Genomic DNA, 11,209 nt, shown 5'->3' with positions numbered 1-11,209 from the left:
AAATGTGGATGAATGGTTAAAAATGAATGTGTGGATGTTTTAGCTTTGTAAATTGATCTTTTCTTAATGATTTTGCTGTATTTAAATGTATTTAATGTTTTTATATATTATGTGTATTTTTGTCAAATTGTTGTATTTCAGTTTTTATACTGCTATGACAATTGTGTAATAAGCCTTGAATGAATGAATGAATGAATGAATAAATGAATGAATGAATGAATGAATGAATGAATGAATGAATGAATGAATGAATGAATGAATGAATGAATGAATGAATGAATGAATGAGTAGATAGTAATGGTAATGGTGGTATTTGAAGGGCTCAACGTCAAAAAGGAATATTTTCCAAATAGCTCCCGGTGTATTTCGATTGGCATTCCTCTCTTATTTATGATTCACCATCATACGCTGGTGAGATTCTTACTCAATAAAGAATTTTTTCCCATGTGATTCCTCAAAGAATGGATTGTAATCTTTTACGAGAGATTGTGCTCTACATCTATCAATTTTCCTATGATAATTCAGTAAATCCAAACTAAAAACGAATTCCCATTAGTATTTGGAAGGGGGCAAATTTTAAGCTACACCATAAAGTAATCCATTTCAAGTAGGATAGTATAAACCTATTATGTTTTAAGGTTCATTGGCATGCTATTAAATGTAGCTTTTCATTCAATTTTGTTATTTATTTATTTATTTATTTATTTATTTATTTATTTATTTATTTATTTATTTATTTATTTATTTGTTTGTTTATTTATTTATTTATTTATTTATTTATTTATTTATTTATTTATTTATTTGTATACATGTATATATATTCCAATTGCTTTCATGGAAACTTTTATAAACACCAGTTAAAACTGGCAACTGACAACGTACGGGAAAATATCTGTCGATTTGAAAATTATAATTCTTGTTTTTGATTCTTGTATCGAAATAAAGCAGAAGAGGAAATTAAATTTATGAAAATACGGTGCCTTCAACATGTTAAAAACGACAGGTAGAGCCTGAGCCTTTGGCTGTACATATATGCAATATTACAGAATGTGTGCTTGGATGTGATGGAAAACCAAACATTTCCCCAAGGTTATATTAGTTTAAGGAGGGTAGGAGGGGACATGGCCTATTTGCACTTAAATGTTACACAGACACAGATAGGGCTGACACACAAATGGAATGGCATGGGTAATGGGTTTTATAAAGGAGGTCCTAAGGCTTGATATAAATGGTGTCATTTTCGTTTCATGTGCACAATTATGTTTTTTCTTGGGAGGGAAAAAACGTCCAAAACTTTCCTTTTCATATATGGCCTTAACTCAGAAACCGCAAGAGTTATGGAAATATAAATGCGATTCTGACTTCCTTGACGCATTTCCTGTTTGAATCTACAGTAAGCCAAAAAATTAAGGTACCAGTTATGTTTACCCCATGTATATCCTAAACAAAGACAAATATGTCATAACTGGAACCAGAAGCCAACAGCTGAATTTAAGACCTCATTTGTTAAAATTGTTCAAGAAATAAAAACACGACGATCCAAAAACCCAATGAAGATTCCATTTTAAAAGTTGCAGTTTGTTGCATTGCATGCCATATTGATTTGTACACAACGCGTTCGCTAACATTAGAACTAGCGCCGTACTTCCATTGATTAGCACGTTAAAACTAGGGTCGTGCTTTCATTGATTAGAACACAAAAGTGCAACTTTTGATTTAGTTTCTTCATTAGGTTTTAGATCACCGTTTCTTTAATTCTCAACCAATTTCAACCGATAAGGTCTTAAACCAGAGCTAATGAGTACATGTATTGGCTGTTTGCTTTAATTTTGACATATTTGTCTTTATTTAGGATATACAGGGGTAAACACATGATTTAAAGACAGGTAGAGCTAGGTACACAAATCTCCTGGTTTTATTACTTCATGTCTCTTACACAGGCAATAGCTATGAGCACGGTGCTAAGAGTCGAGTGGTACTAGATATGATGGGTTGAACAGGTTTATTCTTTTTATTATAAGTTTCTTTCATCTTAACCGTCGTCTAACCGCTTTCATCTTAACCGTCGTCTAACCGCTGTAAAAAGTACGTTTAAGGGATCGGATAGCGAAGTGTGCACAGTAGTATTTGTGGGACATGAGAGCAACTCAGACACATCAAATTGTATTCTGAATACGAGGAATGTTCTTCTGATATCAAATAATTTAGATTTTTTGAATTCGTGATATATATAATACAAATGGTATGGCAAATTATAAAAATTTTATATTTGAAGTAAACTTTATAAATCTAATGATATGTACTTAAAGTGTATGTAGCTGGGAGGAAAAGCCGTCCATCATTTGAAAAGCATGAAACGTTCGTATTGAAGATATGCATTTTCCCACAAAAGACCTTAAAATTGAAGGTACATAAAATAAAATTTTTATTATGACGAATTTAAAAAACAATAAACAATTTTGATATCAGAAGGACGATCCTCGTAAAGCAATTTGGTGTATTGAATGCAAAATACTGTGCACAGGTAGTTGACCCAAATTCACCCCCAAACGACTTGGTTTAATTGTTGGACCATCCTTTGCACTCATTTTAGCGATTATATTATATATCAATTTGTAACGCTCTTTAGCAAAATCATAGTTCATTGAATTTACAACCGTATGACAAAACAGTAACTTTTGCACAAGATTTTCAATTTAACAATGTTTAAAGAGAATTGGCCATTGCTCATTCTAGTGACGCTAGTATATGGACAATATAAGTGTGCTTTTTCATTTAATGACATAATATTTGAAAAATATCGTAAGGAACACTTGAGGTTTTGACTTTTAAAACCTACATTTTGGTCAAAAAATGTGCTTGGATAGATTTACCACATTCGCCTTGCTATAACATTGAATTGCGTTATCTGTTGACCTAGTGATAAAAAGAGTTTTTAGCTTTCGTTTGTTATTAAAAAAAATTCTGATTGGATAAAGGGAACACTTAATCAAAAATAATCAAAGAGGCCCATTTTTCAGCTAGAAGCTCCACAGCTCTTTCATTGCTATGCACTCAACCGTGTAGTGTAATCAAAGACTGTTCGGAGACAATTCACTGCTTGCTTGAGAGCTCTTGGACGGACGAAAATGTGTGCTCAGGTGTATCGAGGTGGAAACTGTGCATAGAGAATCGTTTTTGTATAGAAACCTTTCCATATGCTACCACCTTACCCGGGGTAAAGATGCGACATCAGCATAATAACTTGTGTTGCTCTTGTGAAAATATTTTAAGGTCTACTGTCGATATTAAACTTGGTATTAAGATTAGTATAGTGATTGCCTTTCATATTTAGCCAAACGTTTAAATAAAACTGTATCTATATCTATATCTAGGTTTTGCTTATTTCTTGAGGTCGTACTCACACACTGACGTAATAATAACATAATACGGAAGATATTATTTTAAGTATAGGACCATATGTGTGTCAGACGTTGGGTACCCCAAGAGGTTGGATTTGTGACATTTTACATGAGAAAGTTAAAAGTTTTGTTTGTTTAACATGGTTCTTCTTTCCCCTGTATATTGATATAATTAAGAATAACGATTAAGCATCATCAATTATTTTGATCTCGGGCGCTAGTTTGTAATGTTTGAATTTTTCTGTATTCCAGTATACGATGCGTATGTATCTTCCCTTGTTTGTATGATAATAATTTAAAGACAGGTAGAGCTAGGCACAGCGTCATCATCCCTATATCTTCGTGTCAAAAATTGCCGTGATAGTACGGCGAATCCTCTCGTTTTTCAATAGCTACGCATGGCGATTTTGTTCGAGATAGGCCGAGTGACTCAGGCTAAGCATACCATTTGCACCATACGACTATCATATGAGATACCACCAAGTTTATATTCTACACATTATTACGATTTGCGCATGCTCTAGTACCCCATATGATGTTGCTATTACAAGAAAATTCAATTTGTTTTCAGGTAAAACCCAGATTTTGTTTTTAATACACTACCTTGAAATTAAATACACTAATTAGCGGCCATTGCTGTTTGATGTGGATATATTTTACTGCATTTTATAAGTAACGATTTTTGAATCGTAAATAAAAATTGTGATATATTTAATTTTGAGAATTTACAATTATATAAAGGAACACATTTAGCCCGTTCACCTAAGATCCAGGTGCTTGTATAGAATATTCAATCACAGTGTCTATAACACAATGCATATGTAAACTTCTTTCTTTATCTGTGTCAATAATAGAGTATTGATTTCAATAGAATTGAATACATTTTGAGTTTATTCTTTACCAATGAGCGATCTAGCTATCGATTTCTAGCCAATCAGATAGAACTCCTTTTCTTGCGTTCGGTGAAATACCAATCGCCCGTCGCTCACCAACGGAGTATGGAGCTGTATGGAAAAAATATTTATAGTATAGGGTGTTGACACTGTGCTAGGTAGAAAAAGATCCTGGTTTATTACTTTATGTCTATTACGCAGGCCAACAACCCCTAGCTATGAGCACGGTGCTAAGAGTCGAGTGCTACTAGATCTTAACCGTCGTCTACCCGCTATAAGATTTTTTCCATATTGTTTAAGGGATCGGATAGCGATCTTCAGATTGCGTAAATGCTCGAAGAGAAATTGGCAATTTAAAACTATACATAATTTTGATTAAAAAGTTAATTAGTAAACCCTGTATATTTTCTCGCACATGTTTTCCAGCAATGTTTACTTTTACATACCTGTAATTAGTACACAAACAGTTACAACCATTTATCTCTAAACCGATGTTTTCACCAATGAAAATAGCATGTCACAAAAGAGGGTCCCAACTTATCATGCTTATGACACATGGCCATAGGCAATTCAGGAGAAAAGATTGCAACAATCCCTTCTTCAGTAGACCATGATCACTATTTACAGCCACAAAATTCAGCCTTGTAAACTTTGATTTCCGTAATCAGAACAAAAGAAGGTCGTAATTAAATGTACATATGAACATAAACTGGAAAATAGCTGACGGTTTGAAAGCTTTTTTTTGAGCTTGTACCGAAATAAAAAGAGAATAAGAAATCAAGTTATCAAGGTACCTTTAAAGAAAACTCAGCCTCAGCCTTGGGCTATATGCAATATACATTATTAACAGGATGTGTTTTTGATATGAATGAAAACCAAACAATTCACAGGGACATTTTGTTAATAATTTAGAAGACCAATGCCCCTGGAAAATTAATTCATATGCCTTTTATGTAGGTCATAGACTTCTATAGCAAGTCCCGGGTATCATCAAGTAGACGGCCAGCAACGAGTCAAATGGGTTAACATGGTTAAAAGAATATTTTATAGATATCGTCTCATTTTCATTAACTTTCCTGGCGTTTGGGTCGTGTAATATAAAATGTATCGTACAGAAATTAAAAAGGAACAAGCAAACACGAGCAAAAAAATGCAAATTTTAGAAGAAAAAACGTGTAATCCGATTATCACTAACCGATTGATATTCGATGGTAATTTACTCGAAAATCGTGAAAGCGTAGAACGATCTTTTGGTCAGCATAAAATAATATTGAATAAAATTGAATCCATCACATCAATTCAAAGCTACACCATTTTTTGAAATACTGGTTACCCGCTACTTACTCTAACTACCGTTCAGTTTCTGTTCTGTCATGCTTTTCAAAAATATTTGAAAGGCTTACATAACATGAAATTTTAAATGATAAGCAATTTGGCTTTAAATCTGAATATTCTACCTATATTATCTTGGAAACAAATTAGTAATTCGGTTGAAAGCAATGAGACAACTGTTGGGATTTTCTTAGACTTGTTAAAATCCTTTGACACTATCAACCACAGCATTCTATTACATAAACTGGAACATTGTGGCTCCAGAGGAAACATTTTAACATGTTTTGAAGGTTACTTACATCACATGTGTATTACCATTCTTGTAAATCTCAATATAAAGATGTAATATGTGGAGTACCCCAAGGTTCCATCGTAGGCCCATTATTGTTCATTTTGTATGTTAATGACATCATGAATACTTCCACCATTCTAAAATTCATCTTGTTTACCGATGGTACTACTATAACTTATTCACACAAGGACATTGTGTCCAAATACGATCATGTCAACAATGAATTAAACGAAGTTAATATTTGGTTATCAGTGAATGCAAGCAAGACTAATTATATGGTGTTCAAAAACCAAAGCTAATTACACCCAACAAACCCGGAAACAATTAGCAAGTGAGCAGTCTAAGTCAGCTATAACAGACCACGCAGTGCAACAAAACTATATCATCAATTGGGACAATGCTTCCATAATATAGTTTTGTCCACGGCAAATTAACCGTGACCTTTTCAGCCATAAACCCGCTTAGTGAAGATTAAACCGAAATATACAGTACTAAACCATTATAGTAATCGATTGTCCAATGCACATTTCTTACCACGTGATAATATTAATCCAATGAGCGATCAAATTGACCGCTACGGTCGACTAATCCAACCGATAATGACGCTATTGACATGTGAGTTTTGGGGATTTTTCACTGGTTTGCTATCATTTTCTCATCAAAACGCTCCGCCGTTATTATAAGGACTATGCTAATAATTTAAAGATTGACATGTAGAAAATAAACAATACTTGATTGACAGATAATACTAAATTTGTACCTATTACGGTTTGGTGGCACTCCTGTTCCAAACGCGACCAGGGCGGCCCGGTGAAGCAAAATGTGCATTGGATTAACACGGGAGTTTGGATAAGATGGTAGAATTCCTTTCTCATACAAATGCATGCTCCCCCGTTATTAAAGCTTATACCGGATTAAAAAATTCAGATATTTTGAAAAGAATAAGTAATTGAAACATAGAGCAAGTACTAAAATCAGAGCTTTTATACTTTTTGATATATGACGCTAACTAGTTCATCTCTTATACCCACAGCACAGCGCTACTAGTACGGGTCAATTACCTATGTGAGTGTCCCTGTGTTGTGTGCATACATGTAGTTAACAATAACTGCATGATGCTCTGCAAGTTCTCTGCACGGAGTGTGATACTAACGCAAGACATGTCAAAGGATCAATATGGATCAGGAGAAAAGGAACCAATGTCACGAACAGAGACGAGGGCCCACTACCTGAGTCACGTGTATGATCCGCGGGGGGGGGGCACTCCAACTTTGGAGGTGACGCGTATGTAGGGCTGTTAAGACCCCCTTTTTCAGCGTCGCTGTCACCCAAAGACCCCATATTTTTTTACGAACACATGCTCTGTCACCCGAAGACCCCTTATTTTTTCATTTGATTTGTCACCCAAAGACCCTTACTTGTTCAATTTGAACAGCAACTTTCATTTATCAATGATTTTGTCACTTATTTTGAAAAAACAAAGAAATTTGAAGCTATTTAGAACTAGAAATTCGATTTTCGAGGTTTCTGAGGCGCAATTTCGGCTCTCACCCAAAGATGCCATTTAAAAAAAGGTCGTGTTCTCACCCAATGACCCCATATTTTTTACATTTTGCTCTCACCGAATGCCCAAAATCAAGCTCTCACCCAATGACCCCATATTTTTTACATTTTGCTCTCACCGAATGCCCCTTAGTGCGGAAGCGCCAGCCCTACACCTATATCCATTTCAAATTGAAGTGCCCCCCCCCCGGGGTATGATCCTCCCCTTGCTGTAAATACACTCTCTACAGTCGGGTTATGGCCAACCGGAAGTAAGAATCATCCATCATCATTCTGATGATGCCTATCGACCATGATAGGCGAAACCGTCAATGGTGAGTAGATTGGTTTTGTTTCAATGAAAATTGTCCATAATGAAATTACAAAACATTGTCTACGGAACAGTCTAATAGACAGAATCATGCATAATTCGCAAAATAATGCAAAATCAACTGAAATTTTGGGAATACGCATATTTCTTGGATATCTACTGAAAAATATCATAAAAAGAGGATGCCAGGATCACGAACTACTCCTTTATGCCTTTTATGAACTCAAACATTGTGTAAGAGAAGAGGTCAATATACTGGTGCAAAATATACAAAATATTTATTGTTTTTATATATTATAGTCGTCTTTAAGGGTGGTCTTAACCCTGGAATTATGGAAACTTTCGGGCTTCATAACTGCTAAATTATTAGAATATAAAAGTATACATTTTTAGACTGGAAATGACTTGCTGAATTCATCTGTGAGGTCCAATTTGGGCCAAAATGCTCATTTTGGAGAAAATCCCAAAAACAGGTTTTTTTGACCCAAATTTTTCGTGCAACGTAACAAAAAAATTGTTTGGCCAAAAATAAATTTTTATTAATTTTTATAAACTAGATAAAAATATCTAGGGATCGCTTTTTTATTTTTTTGAATTTTGACCAACTTTGAGGAATTTGCACCAAAAATGGTCAAAAAATGCACAATTTTCAAAAAAATCATAAAAAAGCCTGATTTTCGCCCAAATTTCAAATATTTTTGGTGAAGTTTTTCAAAATTAAAAAAAATGAAAAAACGGTCCCTAGATATTTTTATCTAGTTTTAAAAATTAATTTAAAAAATTTTTGGCCGAACAAAAATTTAGCATTTTGGCCCAAATTGGACCTCACAGATGAATTCATCAAGTCATTTCCATTCTAAAAATGTATACTTTTATATTCTTTAGACTAATAATTTAGCAGTTATGAGGCCCGAAAGTTTTCATAATTCCAGGGTTCAGACCAACCTTAAGGTTGGCTGAAAATTATGGAAACTTTCGGGCCTCTTTACTGCTAAATTATTATCCAAAGAGTATAAGTCATTTTTAGAATGGAAATGACTTGATGAATTCATCTGTGAGGTCCGATTTGGGCCAAAATGCTCATTTTGGAGAAAATCCAAAAAACAGGTTTTTGGCCCAAATTTTTTTTGCGCAACGTAACAAAAAAATTATTTGGCCAAAAAAAATTTTTAAATTATTTTTAAAAACTAGATAAAAATATCTAGGACCCGTATTTTTATTTTTTTGAATTTCGACCAACTTTGAGAAATTTGCACCAAAAATGGTCAAAAAATGCAAAATTGTCAAAAAAATCATTAAAAAGCCTGATTTTCGCCCAAATTTCAAATAATTTTGATGAAGTTGGTCAAAAAAATAAAAATACGGGTCCCAGATATTTTTATCTAGTTTTTAAAAATAATTAAAAAAAATTTTTTTGGCCAAACAATTTTTTTTGTTACGTTGCACTAAAATGTTTGGGCCAAAAACCCTGTTTTTGGGGATTTTCTCAAAAATGAGCATTTTGGCCCAAATTGGACCTCACAGATGAATTTATCAAGTCATTTCCATTCTAAAAATGTATACTTTTATATTCTTTAGACTAATAATTTAGCAGTTATGAGGTCCGAAAGTTTCCATAATTCCAGGGTTCAGACCAACCTTAAGTCCGTATACAAGAATTTGCCACAGGTACAAAGAAATGAATGTTTTTACACTTGTTGGTAGTAGACATGCATAATACATATACCGTATACCATGTTTAAAACAAGTCTTCAACACTCACATTTTTGTTCCGTATTATTTCGGAGAAGCCCTTCTTCGTCATCAGCGGGTGGTAGCTGAATGTTGGCTGATTGATCCTTTACCCAATCTGGACGTTGGTGGAGTCCTAGGTATCTCCAGTAGAGAAACATATACTCTTGAAAGTTCACGGCACCTGTCCCTATTTAGTTTGGGGTTGGTCTCCTTCTTTATGCAAATAGCCTCCCTCACTTTGCGCTGAACAAACTTGTCTTTTCTGCAGCTGACAGTGACACCTCCCAGGTCAGGACTGTATCCTGTATATCTGTTGTGTTTTGCAATATAATTACTCGCTGTTTTGGCAGTGTGTTCTTTGAGTCTCTCACCCAGAGTCCTTTTAGTTTCACGCACGTAAACTTTATGACTCAGTTCTTATTGTCACAATCGAATGTATAACTTACGTGGTTCATTAATGTTGAATATTCGTAAACCAAATACTAACTTTAAAAAGAGAGCCTTAGTTACAGCCTTTGGTTACAGAGCAGCAGTGAGTTGGAATAAGATAACCTTAAAGCAGCTCGTAAATATGTTAACCATTTTATATCCAAATTCAAAAGCGGTTTCTCACCATACAGTTGCTACTATTTTGTATACTTATTGTGTAAAATGATATTTTTGCAAGCTCTTATTACTCATAATGATTGTGTGATTTTCTACTTCTTGGGTGTTTTCGAAAATGGTGTTTTGATACGTTTTTATGATTGTAAATATTATATTCATATTTACTTTGTTATTCTGCAACATGCGCATGGCCTCGTGGAAGAACAACTTCTTTTATTGTTGAATGAGTTTCCGTGATTAGATAACGGTTATACTATATACTATACTTTATACTATACGATACTATACGATACTATACGATACTATACTATACTATACGATACTATACTATACTATACTATACTATACTATACTATACTATACTATACTATACTATACTATACTATACTATACTATACTATACTATAGTTACTATACCATACTCTGGCCTTCGGTCCTTGGTACAAAGAATTTATCCAGTTCTCCAGTTCACCACATTTGCGGAGAATCCCATTTCCTTCATGTTGTCCCATAACTTTCCATGCTGGACACAATGATATACCCTGGAATAGTATATAGCAGCGAAACAGAGGTTGATGGAACTCCATGTTTTCCTCCATTAGGATCCTCAGGTTGCCGATCTGATTCCTTGTTCCTCTGCCTTGCCTGAAACTCTCTTTCCAAGTGGTCTCGAATTCGTTCGGCAATGATATGAAGTAATACCTTACACATTCCCTGGTGTCATAGGTTAAGGGACAAACACTGCCGTTTTCAATCTTCTGACCATTCCACATGATGTCCAGGCATATTTTCTGGTGTTGATTGAAGCCAGATTGTGACGTGTTCAGAATTCAATTTTCTCCTCTGCTGTTAATTTCAACATTGCCAAGGCTTATGGTTGAGTTCCAAAGATTGTGGTTCTTTTCAATCTTAATTTCCCGAATCACCCCTGGGTTTGACCTTTAAATTTACATCTAAATTGTATTTAAAAAATAATTACTACCTGTATACTTGGGCTGAGACTCTCTGTTAAAAATTTAAAGCACACAACTCAAAAGTCATCACCCGTGAACAAATTGCGAAAACAGTGAATCCCGTT

This window comes from Amphiura filiformis, chromosome 8 (assembly GCF_039555335.1).
Source record: "Amphiura filiformis chromosome 8, Afil_fr2py, whole genome shotgun sequence".
In the NCBI taxonomy this organism is placed as follows: domain Eukaryota; kingdom Metazoa; phylum Echinodermata; class Ophiuroidea; order Amphilepidida; family Amphiuridae; genus Amphiura; species Amphiura filiformis.
Note: the sequence above shows the minus strand (reverse complement) of the source record.